The sequence below is a fragment of the Convolutriloba macropyga genome, chromosome 12, assembly GCF_964194025.1.
Source record: "Convolutriloba macropyga chromosome 12, txConMacr16.3, whole genome shotgun sequence".
NCBI lineage: Eukaryota > Metazoa > Xenacoelomorpha > Acoela > Convolutidae > Convolutriloba > Convolutriloba macropyga.
The window spans coordinates 17542253-17555440 of record NC_134479.1 but is presented as its reverse complement, the minus strand read 5'-3'; the positions used below and the strand labels follow the sequence as shown (position 1 = coordinate 17555440).

The following is a 13188-nucleotide window of genomic DNA, read 5'->3' as shown; positions in this document are numbered from 1 at the left end:
AGGGTTTTAGTTCTTCCCAAGCCTGTTTTTTAGATGTAGTCGTATAGGGCGTCCTTGTCTTGACGTACTGGGATAAATTGCGATTTAAAACTTGAGAAAAACGTCTGGTGTTTTTAGCGAATTGTTCTTCTTGTATGGTCGTAGGTATATTTGCTATCTCTTGGTTAAATTTTTGTGATGGTAATTAGTCGACAGAGAATACATTCTAATTTTCTTACGATAAGAGATCTTGTTGTTGTTGTTAGACTCCTAGTGCCCGGAGTAGGCAACGGCCTATAGCAGCTCAGTGTTCGTTCGGGACTACTGTTATGGCCGCTTGGGCGGCGTTCCATACCTAGTTTTGTGTGTCGTCAATTTGTGTCCCTAGGTTTTTGATGTGGTATTAAGGAAACTGCACAAATAATTGATCTATAAAATGTTTTCCGATTTCATCCATTGTAGCTGTCCTTTCCCTTTTTTCCTTTGACCTTTTGCTCTGTTACAAGGCTTGCGATGCTGCCCAAGTCCACCATTACCCAATAATTACTGTTTTTTATTGGATGTGTAATTTGGATGCTGTTCCTGAGTCGCCTGTAGTTGTTACCGGGCTTACCACAAAATCGATGAGCGTATAACTGAGTTTAATGGGTTGAGGTTGATGTCCTGTGGTCCTGTGACTGCTGTGTGATATCTTCTTCTTGATATTCTTGGGCTGTTCTTTGATGTGTTTCTCCAATGTTCGACCTGCAGACATAGGCTTAGTTGTTGGGCTTACTGCATTGTCTGCATGTTTGGTCAATGACGTGGCATTTTTTCCGGGGATTTGTCTGCCAGGGTTGACCTGAATTCCAGCAATTGTGGCTGTTTGCTCTGTTAGTTACACAAGCCGGTTTTATCTGTTCTCCTGTACCTGGCTCTCTAGCACTAGCGTTACTCCTAACTGATTCCAACCGTCTGAAGAATAGGGCCATTGACGAGTTTGTTGTTTGTTTGGACTGTATTGTGAGTTGATTTCTAGCACCGACCTCTACGCTTGTGACTGTCTTTAGTGGTTTTTTTCCGGCGTCAAAATTTTCTCAATAATTCTTTTTGATTTCCTTGGTCTAACATCTTAGCGGGTGAAATGTCACGCAATTGATCGTCCTCAATTTTTCCTAGATAGCAGTGTTTGGCGAAGGCTCTAAGGTTGGAAGCGTGTTTTTTAAACCGTTTGGGCTTCGATTTGTTTGCGGATGCGTAGGAGATAGCGGTTGAACAATTCTGATTTCCAGTTCTACCCATATTTCTAAGGTTGCTTTTATCTCGAGGTTCTTCTAAGGAAACTTTGTGCATGCATTTTTAGTCCTTTGATTCCTAGTTTGAGGTAGAGTAATGACTTAGCTTTTCTGTCGGCAATGTCTCAAGTCTTGAGAACGCCTACCTTGTCTATTTGGCTATCGCTTGGTGACATCTTGTTAGTCTATCTCATTCCATTTTCTGTGCTTGGTTGTGTAGGGGTTCTTCACCGAAGGTTGAGATGAGTATATGTCTTCCGTTGGCTTTTTTTTCAAGATTTCTTCTAGTTTAATGTTTGTCTTTGCAACTAGAGCCATTTTGTGTTTGCTTTTCTATTTTTCCATTGGATTAGTGGGTTATTTCTCTGTTTATCCGAAAATGATTGGAGGCATAGAATTATCCTTCCTTTAAAGAACTAACTGCGTCCTCTTATGTTTAAATGAAGCACTTATACAATTCCGAGAGTTAAAGAGATATTCAGTGAGCATTTCTAATCCAACGAGCAAGTCTAAGATTGGTGTTAGTGAATTCACTGTTAACAGAACAGATAGAGGCGCGGTCAAGTACCTGACATGATGAGAGTCAATCAATGGACGACTGACAGGCAGACTAACAGATGATTCAAAGACGTACTACGTATGATGTGGTTACTGCCAATGGGATGCATCGCCGATTGCACTATATTGAATGCTCTGGTACCTAGTACAGCAATAATAAGGGAAACGATATAAGCAAAAGTAATAGTAAGAATAATAACTTATAAAAAGAATAATATAATTAAACTGATTTTCTGTTCACTCAAACCCTTACAGAGATTGAACAAAAAAGTAGGCAATGGAAAGTTCAAGAAACAGTTCCAAACAGAGCCCTATTGGATCTTTGAATTTGTTAATAAATGATTTTCTTTCTCAGAAAATAAACTAATTTTAATGCATATAATTGTTTTTCTGTTGAAGTTTGATACAGAAAAAAAATATTTAAGAAATTGACCGCACCATACCTAGTTTTGTGTGTCGTAAATTTGTGTCCCTAGGTTTTTGATGTGGTATTAAGGAAACTGCACAAATAATTGATCTATAAAATGTTTTCCGATTTCATCCATTGTAGCTGTCCTTTCCCTTTTTTCCTTTGACCATTTGCTCTGTTACAAGGCTTGCGAAGCTGCCCAAGTCCACCATTACCCAATAATTAATGTTTTTTATTGGATGTGTAATTTGGATGCTGTTCCTGAGTCGCCTGTAGTTGTTACCGGGCTTACCACAAAATCGATGAGCGTATATCTGAGTTTAATGGGTTGAGGTTGATGTCCTGTGGTCCTGTGACTGCTGTGTGATATCTTCTTCTTGATATTCTTGGGCTGTTCTTTGATGTGTTTCTCCAATGTTCGACCTGCAGACATAGGCTTAGTTGTTGGGCTTACTGCATTGTCTGCATGTTTGGTCAATGACGTGGCATTTTTTCCGGGGATTTGTCTGCCAGGGTTGACCTGAATTCCAGCAATTGTGGCTGTTTGCTCTGTTAGTTACACAAGCCGGTCTTATCTGTTCTCCTGTACCTGGCTCTCTAGCACTAGCGTTACTCATAACTGATTCCAACCGTCTGAAGAATTGGGCCGTTGACGAGTTTGTTGTTTGTTTGGACTGTATTGTGAGTTGATTTCTAGCACCGACCTCTACGCTTGTGACTGTCTTTAGTGGTTTTTTTCCGGCGTCAAAATTTTTTCAGTAATTCTTTTTGATTTCCTTGGTCTAGCATTTTAGCGGGGTGAAATGTCACGCAATCGATCGTCCTCAATTTTTCCTAGATAGCAGTGTTTGGCGAAGGCTCTAAGGTTGGAAGCGTGTTTTTTAAACCGTTTGGGCTTCGATTTGTTTGCGGATGCGTAGGAGATAGCGGTTGAACAATTCTGATTTCCAGTTCTACCCATATTTCTAAGGTTGCTTTTGTCTCGAGGTTCTTCTAAGGAAATTTTTTGTGCATGCATTTTTAGTCCTTTGATTCCTAGTTTGAGGTAGAGTAATGACTTAGCTTGAGATGTCTCAAGTCTTGAGAACGCCTACCTTGTCTATTTGGCTATCGCTTGGTGACATCTTGTTAGTCTATCTCATTCCATTTTCTGTGCTTGGTTGTGTAGGGGTTCTTCACCGAAGGTTGAGATGAGTATATGACTTCCGTTGGCTTTTCTTTCAAGAGTTCTTCTAGTTTAATGTTTGTCTTTGCGACTAGAGCCATTTTGTGTTTGCTTTTCTACTGTTTCCATTGGATTAGTGGGTTACTTCTCTGTTTATCCGAAAGTGATTGGAGACATAGAATTATCCTTCCTTTAAAAAACTATCTGCGTCCTCTTATGTTTAAATGAAGCACTTATACAATTCCGAGAGTTAAAGAGATATTCAGTGAACAACTTTAATCCAACGAGTAGTTCTAAGATTGGTGTTATTGCATTCACTGTTAACAGAACAGACAGAGACGCGGTCAAGTACCTGTCATGATGAGAGTCAATCAATGGACGACTGACAGGCAGACTAACAGATGATTCAAAAACGTACTACGTATGATGAGGTTACTGCAAATGGGATGTATCGCATAATGCACTATATTGAATGCTCTGGTACCTAGTACAGCAAAATAAGGAAAACGATATAAGCAAGAGTAATAGTAAGAATAATAAATTATAATCAGAATAATATAATTAAACTGCTTTCCTGTTCACTCAAACCCTTACAGAGAGTGAACAAAAAAGTAGGCAATGGAAAGTTCAAGAAACAGTTCCAAACAGAGCCCTATTGGATCTTCGGATTTGTTAATAAATGATTTTCGTTCTCAGAAGAAAAACTAATTTTGATGCATATAATTGTTTCTCTGTTGAAGTTTGAGACAGAAAAAAATATATTTAAAAAATTGACCGCGCCAACCAAAAATGGTCCATTGAACTAATTTCACAATGCAAAATTGAAAAGAGGGTACAATATTGGCTATAATAGGCATCTTGACCCAATTGGTATCTTCTCGTTGGTTTTTGCCCTCACAGTAGATAATGTTTTGTGTCAATTTATCCAATGACGAACACAAATGCTATTAGATTGACTTTTGGATGACAATAGCCGGAAATACTCGATCTCAACAAAAAAAGTTTTTCCTGTTTTTTGAGATCAATTCCAGACAACACTGACCGTTTCATTGTATAGGTTGTCTAACTTAAGAGGCCAGTAATTTTCCTCAGATTAGCATTCGAAACACTTTTTATATCCTTATCCGGACCTAACGGCAAACCAATATTTGGGCACGTCTAACTACAACTCTTATATCAGTACTGATTGAGAGCTATGATCATGTCACCTTTTACACTCGCCAGTCTAAATACAAGTCTTGGCTAAGAAGTGCAAGTCTAAATCCAAGTGTATCCAAGTGTAGCCGATAGAGCCTATCAAATTTGTTTTCGCTAAGGCTTTTAACCTCGCCGTATTTGAGTATTTTTTACCGAAAAGGGGGAACTGAGAATGCTACTCGGCTGTAATATGAAAAGACAATCTGAGTGATGATGGCAGACTTTAATATGGCACTCGACCATGTAATTAAAAACGCACTTTACCCCCCCCCCCCCCCTGTGAGTTTTAATTGTCTGATCATTAACGCACACCTCGATGTGGGACTAAGTAAATTGAGAGGTAAATAAGGGCCATTTTGGTAAGTACAATCCGACATACTTTAACATTAGATTACTGCAAGCTATCATTTACTGCACACAAAAAAGGCTGTTTTACCTCGTAATTTGGAGTATTTTCCAGCTGAAAATCAATGTCGTTTTTGAAACTGAAATCTCAATTCTAAAAACGTGGCATTGTTTTCAAAAGTGACAATTTGTACATAGCAACCATCCGTAATAAAAAGTCTCTAGTGATAGTCTTGAAATGACTAAATAATAATTATTGTTTAAATGCAATTATTGCTGCAATTTTACAATTATGCAATTATTGCTGAAAAGTTGTTTATGGAAGCTGTTGGGAAATCTTTGGCTCTGTGGTCGTAAACAAAACAATGGAAAGGAATTTGGCATTTTTCCCTGAAGTCCGAAGTTGGTTTTGCATTGACAAGATAACCGCCTTGTTCAGATGATAAAACTGCGATTGAGAAATGAAGTTGAGCTTCACGCGTAAAGGTTACTGCCTCAGAAAGGTTGTGGACTGACGTAATGCTCGTAGACAAAAGATCAATTGCTGTTGAAGAGGGATTAGTTCAAAAACAACAAGTTCTAGGAGAACACCAGCTTTTTTACCCCCGTTACTCGTTCAAAACGGACGGTTACCTTAAAAGGTTCCTTTATTCTTGCAGGACTCTTGCAGTGATTTTATACAAATAAACACTTAATCATACCAATGTAAAATTCTTTACAATAACCGTCCTTCTCACCAGATAAACGTCTATTTAAATAGTTTCGCCTTTACCATCATTCAAACCAAATGTGTAAATAAATGAATTGGGATAAAAAAGAATTGTAGCCTTAAATTAAGTTCAATATTATGAGCAACTGAAAAATGCAACATCACTAATATAAATGGAATGCTTGACATTTGGTAATTCTGAAAAAAAATGAATTGTCAATTTTCTGCTAAAATTCGGCTTCAAACGGCTGAAAATGGCTGAAAACGGCTCAGAAACACCTGAAAACGATCCAATATTGGCACATTTGACCTTCCCGGGTCCCCCTGTGTCACTTGCCATCAGCTGGTATCAGTTGTCAGGCGCCCCGAGAAAGTGCATAAAAATTAATGCAAAAATTGTGGTGCGTTACAAAATTTTAGATATAGTTTTGTGGAATACCTATAGATATATTTTTGAGGAGTTAAAGAATTTGTGGAATAAAATGAAACAATCGGCTTGACTTTTCTTTTCTTCTCAATTTTATTCCAATATATCTGAATTTGGTTTTGTAGGTTCTGTTGCTCGTATGTTAGGAATTTCTACTAAGCGCAAATTCATTTAGGTTACACATTTTTAATGTAATGCCTCAAAAGAGCTGAAAACAGTTAACGTTTTTTAAAAAGTTAGTACGATTTATTGGTATTTTTGTACTATTTTTAAAGTTGAAATTTTCACCTAGATTGTGAAATCTACTTTTTAGCCCAATACACTTGCTACATTTCGCTTGCTCATTTCATCAGTTGATCTTTCTATTTGAGAAATTAAGTGGATTAACTATGGCATTGGGACCCAATTTTTTGGGTTTTCTCTTTTATTTCAACTGCTCATTTCCCCCGACTTTATGAAGTTACCCTAATTACAATAAAAAGATAATACTTATACTAGAAAAATGGATGCCAAGTGTTTGATCTATTATATCTTTGATAGTAGATTAAACAAATAGCAGCGGAAACAAATACAGAGCGTTCGTTTAGAGTTCTCATTAATAGTTGCGCAACCTATGTGCAAATAATCTGTTGATGTTAACCTGTACAGAACTAAATCAGTACTGTGCAAGCCTGAATGCATGTGCATCTTGTTTTTCAGAACTCTGCAAGAGTAGATGCTGTCTGTACCCTGGATGAAGTGCAGATCGATGGAAAACAAAACTGTTTCCGCTGTTGAAAGATCATTGTATAACTAAATAAATGAGATCAAATTCATGATTTCAAGAAATCCATTATACTTTCTATCCTATTATTGTAATCAAAATATATAAATAATTCTGTTTACAGATTTGAACAATTGGCTTTTACGCAATATTTCTTTTTTAAGATATTTTTCGGGTTCTTTGGAGCGAACACAAAAAGAAGGATTTGAAACATTTGAATGTTGAAAATTGGTCAAGGGAAACAGCTCAGAAAAAATTTCTTGGCCGGAAGACTTTGCAGCAACAGGTTTTGTTTTTATCTCTGAAACTTGAAAGAATTTTTAATCAAAATCTAATGTAGGTGCTGATGAAAAATTGAGGAATCAAGATTCAACCAAAAGAAACATGATACTGAATTTATGCCATGGTCTTCGACGTTTTTTCGATTGCTCAACGGAAAATCAAGTTTCCGAGAAAAGAATCAATTTTTTTTTGCTTTTATTAAAAACAATTCATTTACATTACAAAAGCATATTATTTTATGTTGATCTTTCTTTCACTTTTTAATGAAAATTTAACTCAGTAACGAAAATGAATGCAGAATATCTTTGAACCACCGTTGTTTTCAGTACATCCGGTTGCAAAAAGAGCAACCAACACAAAGCGAGTAAAACATCCAAATTAAACAATTCCAAAAAATCAAACTAAACTCGACGTTCGTTTTCCCTGGTTGAGCAAAAATGACAATGCAACACATAAACCCGAGTCAATTGTAACGGCGGTTCTCCTATAAAAGACAAGGAAAACTTCGCACCGCCCAATTAGTTTCAGCAATTTAATTTCGGTCGTTTTTTAAGTTAAATTTTGTTAGCTCTATCATCTGTTATACTGTAGATTACCGTTGAACTATTTGATACTCAGTTGGTATCAAAAACTGATAGTTTGCTCAATCACAAAAAAATCGGCTTGAACCAGTCCTATAACTCGAAATTTCAAAAAAAATAATTAGTTACAATTTCTTACTGATAAAAGCATCTCAACCACAACTGATAAAAACACTCTAATTTTTTGTGGACGTTTGCTGGTTCAGTGTTTGAATGCAAGAATAAACAAAACATTATAAATTTTATTGATGGGCTCCACTTTAAAAATCTAACTCAAAATCTATACCCAACCTTTACGCATTGGTAATTTTAAAAAAGTTGCGTTACTTTGTAAACAAGATCTCAGAAACTTTTGACAATTGAATGATTCAAGAAAAAAACAGTTTCATTGCTCTATAACTCTATTTGAGAAATTCAAAGAATCATTGCTCTATTTGAGAAATGCAAAGTCAACACAGTTTTCATTAAGTCAGAGTGGCATTAATGCTGTACAATCATTGGAGTTGATTTATTTAAACAAAACAGAGTAGCAATTAATACTGTGCTCAAGAACCGAACTTTAATTTGCATCTCATGTCATTTGAAAAACATAGTTTTAACGATCTTCAACTGATTCTTGCTAGTTATTAAAGCTCCTTTTTTGCTGTTAGTCATTTTGCTGTTTAATTTTGATCTCAGAGGAGATCTATTAATCATATAGAAGTGTTGTCGAAAATTCTGTATAAACAGAAGTTTGATGCGGAAATCAATCGTAATAAATTTGACGCAATTGCGCAATGAATTGTTGCAGTCACTAAAAAGTCGCAATATTGTTTTGATGATAATAGAAGTAGTTCGATTTTTATTTTCAGTTTTTCTTCATGTATGATAATTACATTTGAATTATATTTACTAAGCATATATATTGATCAAATTGAAGAAATCAGTTTGGCATTGATTGAGTGTTGCATAAAATTTTGCTTGTAACGCAACTCTAACGTTATTGATCGATTTGGCTTTGAGGCCATTTCTTTGAGGCCATTTGAGAACCTCGGTCTTAAAATGGATCATAGATATCCTGCAAATATTGCCAATAAGTTGTAGTGGCTTCAATTCTTTCTGAGAAGCTAAAAGTCTTAATTAAAACTCATGCAGCTTTTGTTTTCCAAAACCTCGTAGAACTACGTAATACCAAAAACTGTCTGTCAAATTTATGTTAGAATTTTTTAAAAGTGTAATAGGCCACGTTTTGCGTCAGTGCTAAAGTTTATTAAAACTAAGAGAGTTAATTTGTCCGAATTATTAATTTAATGTAGTGTGTTAACAAGAGCGGACAGTGCTGGGTCGCACTTTCTCGAGTGATGACCTAATTGCGATAGTATTTGGATCCCTTTACCTTCTACAACAATCCGCCCCCGAATCAATACAAAAAGATCTCTGATAATTGTTTTTCGCCCACGATTTCGCGAAAAAACAAAGCCAAGAAAAATTTCAAAAAACGTGAGAGAAACCAAAGATTATAAAACGATTGAGACAGTTAAAAATTTGAGAGAAGAACATTTAGAGACGTTGCTTTTTCAGCGGTGACGAATAGATATAGGGGCGCGAAAAACCAACAGCTGAACTCAGATTGTAGTAAAAGCTGCCAATGTGATCAAATAACCGTCATAATACATCTGCATTCAAAAATATTTGCATTGAGAAAAAAAGGATGCAGAAGCCGCGTTAGAGGAACGCATCTGTTATCTAACTACCCAGTTCATCGCAGAGGGGCATTTCCCTGAATATCTGACAAAAAGGGAGTATAACTCCTCTTTCGAAAAAAGAAATCCCTAAAGTTTTTCATGGTTAAATTAATTATTGCAGACAAGATCAGCAAACAAAGTCACCACCATTCTCCAACTTAGAGACACTTTTTTCCGCGTCAAATTTTTGAAATACCTTCACAAATTTCAAATTGCCGCCTCGAGCTAAACTAGTTAACTTTGTTTGAAAACTATTCACACTCTCAGCGAATAATTTGGACAGTTTTCTTGGCATTTTTGATAAGCTTCTCGAATTCTCAAATTCAATAGAAGATGTAACCACAAAAAACGTGTATTAACATACAAATTCTAGCGTTCTTCTTGATTTTTATATGTACCACCTACTAAAATCTGGTGATGTCGAAATAAACCCAGGACCAATCTTGCCATGTGAACGTTTGAGGTACGTTTCAAAATCATTTAATTCCAGTATATCAATCCTGATAATCTTAGAAATTTTGCAAAAAGCATTCTTTTCCCGAAACAACTCAATTGAGACATTGATTACAACAGGTGTTCAACAATATTTAAGCACATAACTTTTTTACGAGCACTTGCGTGCTTTTCAACTGCTTTGTTTCATCTGCAAATACTTCGTTAGTAAAATGCTGCTTAGATTGAATATTTGTGTGTGCGCGAATTTTATTGTTCCGACCCCACTTGTGGGGGAAGGAACTATATACTCAAATGGGTTTTTTTTTTTTTTGTTCAGTGAATTTTGGCCGATCGATATATTCGTCGTAGAGAAATGTGAGTGGTATCATTAAAAAGCTGGTCCAGCGTAGAATTCAAAAGTAAAAAGATTTTTTTGAATTTCGTTTTTTTCGAGGAGTTATCGAGGATTGAAGTTTTGTGTGAACAATGGGATCTTTAGCATGATTGTTCACTTTTAGTACAATTTTCTTCAAACTAAGATCTTTTTTACGAAAACATTAATTCAAATTTCTATAAAAAGAATAAATTTTGAGTTCCTAAAAGTTGAATGCAAGGCGATAGAAAGACTAGTTCTGGTCTCATAGGGAAGTTCACTATCAAAAAAAAATCGAACTCTAATTGAGAGCCCTTTTTTTAATAAAACTTTTCTCTTTTTTGCTTTTTTAAGTCACCTAGAGACAAGTCACATTTTATATCGACGTTCTATTAATGACAAAACTCCTTTATAGTCGAATGAAGCGCAATGAACAAAAAACGTCGTTTTCAAGGAATTGCTCATGTTTTTTTTTGGCTTCGATTCTGAGTTTTCGTAATTTTGAATGAAATTTTGAATTTCTTTTTGAAGTTTTACTATTTTTTTTGGAGTCCTATGGTAGGGATTCATTGACTAACAGTGCAATATGTTCCATAATGAGCATTAAGTGAACATGTCTATTTCATTGAGGGGGCGGCTAATGGCTGTTAAGACTTAAAAAATAATTTTTCGAATTTTTTTTTGAATATTAAAGAATCATAATCTTATTATAGTGAATTGTAAGTCAGTCCAGGGGTGAGAGCACCCTCTTCCTTCCTACTGCAACCAAAATTAAACTGGTTAGCGGTTTTATCTTCTATCTATTGGTTATATGACTTCAATGACAAAAAATTTCAATTTTTTAAAATTTTTTTTGGATTTTTACGTATTATTGGTTACTTTTGAAATCTTATCACATTATCCAAATATTGACAGTTCCCATTAGCTTAAAAACGATGTTCTGTGGATGACCAATAAAAATTTTAAACAAAAATTTATGGTTTAAATGGCTTCGACACGTTCTTCTTGCACTTTTCTACTGATTTTTTGGTTTTCTCCTGTTTTTTTTTGTTGTTTTAATAGTCATTATACTTACTGTGATCTCATAATGAATACCTATGCATGACAAACATAAATGTACTGCCACCGGGGCATCTTTGAGCGTTTTTATTGACTTCCGTTGAAAGCTATTGAATTTAATGTCTGTTAAAATAAAAATCATTTTTCGAAAATTTTATTTGAACAATTACAATTCCTAAATTTTTCTTGAACTGTTAGTGAGTTTCAGTATTGACTGGACCCACTTGCTTTTTACTGCGACTAAAAATATTCTGTTTAGCTGTTTTATCTTCTAGCTATTGGTTATATGACTTCAATGACAAAGATTTCAATTTTTTTAAATTTTTTTTTTGGATTTTTTGAATTATTGGTCACTTTTGAACTCTTTATCACATTATCCAAAGATTATTGTAATCCAATTGGCTTAGAGAGGACGTTCAGTGGATCACAGAGAAAGTTTTCAGAGAATAGCTAATGGTTTAATTGTCTTCGACACTTTCTTCTCGCATTTTTCTACTGAATTTTAGTTTTTGCTGTTTTTGTTATTGTTTTCTGTCATAAGACTTATTGTGATGTCTTTTTAACTATCTATGCATGACCGACATCATTTTCCTCCCTATGGGTTATATCTGAGCATCGTCATTGAGCTCCGATGAAAGATTGAGTTTACTGGCTGTTAAGGGTTTAAAAATAATTTTTCGAAACTTTTTTGAAATTCAACCATTCCTAATTTTTTTTCGTGAATACTCTTGGTCATTGTTGGTTCTAACAGAATCCATTTCCGTTCTACTATAGCCAAAATTAATCTGGTTAGCGGTTTTATCTTCTACCTATTAGTTTTAAAACATCAATGCCACGAGAATTCATATTTTTTTTGGGTACTTTATTTTGTTTTTCGATCCTTTTGAAATCTTATCACATCATCTTACTGCTGAGAGTCCCTATTGGTTTAGGGAAGAAGTTCAACGGATCATAAATAAAGTTTTCAGGGAAGAGCTTATGATTTGAGTTGCTTCGACATTTTCTTCAGGCACTTTTCTACTGAATTTGTGGTTTTTGCCTCTCTCTGTTGTTGTTTTCATAGTCATTAACTTGTTGTAAGGTCTTATTGATGAAATACGATTGGCAAAAAAACTTATTGTCCCCTCGAGGCATCATTTATTGTATATACTGGCTTCCGTTGAAGGCTAATGGATTTAATGGCGTTGATAATACGTGTTTTCCCGCAATTTTCGTGCGTCTAATGTATTTGTTTATATTTGTTGATTTTTTGAAATTATATTGATAAAAAAGGTTTTCCCATTGCTCCTGAAAAATTAATTTAAAATTGAAGAGTGTTTAGTGAAAAGTTCATTTTTTTAATGCCTTCGACCCTTTTGTCGCTCAATTTTTTTTCCTGAATTCGCTGTTTTTGTTCTTTAGGTAGCCGTAAATTGCTCACAGATCTCATAGGCTTGTAATTGAGGACTGAATGAATGATGTTGCTCGAAACATTCAGTATATAGCGAATAGGTTCCTTTCGTCAAATTTAACTTCTATTCATCAATCAGATGTCCCATCGAATTTCGTGTATTTCAAGAAATAACATATATATTGATATTATGTGCCACTGTTGTTTCGTTTTTCTGAACGTTTATTGAATGGCCATTTTTTGCGTTTCTTTTTCTCTTCCTTCAGAACAATCGCGTAATAACAGATCCCAATGGTTTTTAAATGTGGCCCAAGTAAACTTATTTAATCTTTCAGTATAAATCCTTCAACTGAAATAGCAGAAATAACAACTGAATTAAAAATACATATTCAGATGATAGGTATTGATTTTAATGGTAGCGAAGGTTTGTGTTTTCGCAAATCGTTTGTAATTTTTTGAGTTTCTCTTTAGTTTGTTTCTATGGCATAGTCTGACCACAGACGGGTGCTTTTGGTTTT

At 35.0% G+C, this 13188-nt stretch overlaps 1 protein-coding gene across 1 annotated transcript in view; it reads right to left on the bottom strand.

Moving 5' to 3' along the window:
- Nucleotides 1–1602, bottom strand: part of LOC142350714 (4-galactosyl-N-acetylglucosaminide 3-alpha-L-fucosyltransferase 9-like) — a 34888-nt gene extending 33286 nt beyond the window's left edge. Inside the window, exon 1 of the mRNA XM_075402657.1 lies at nucleotides 1400–1602. The gene's annotated coding sequence lies outside the window, so the exon portion shown is untranslated. The remainder of the gene's footprint in view (nucleotides 1–1399) is intronic.
- Nucleotides 1603–13188: the final 11586 nt, after the last annotated feature.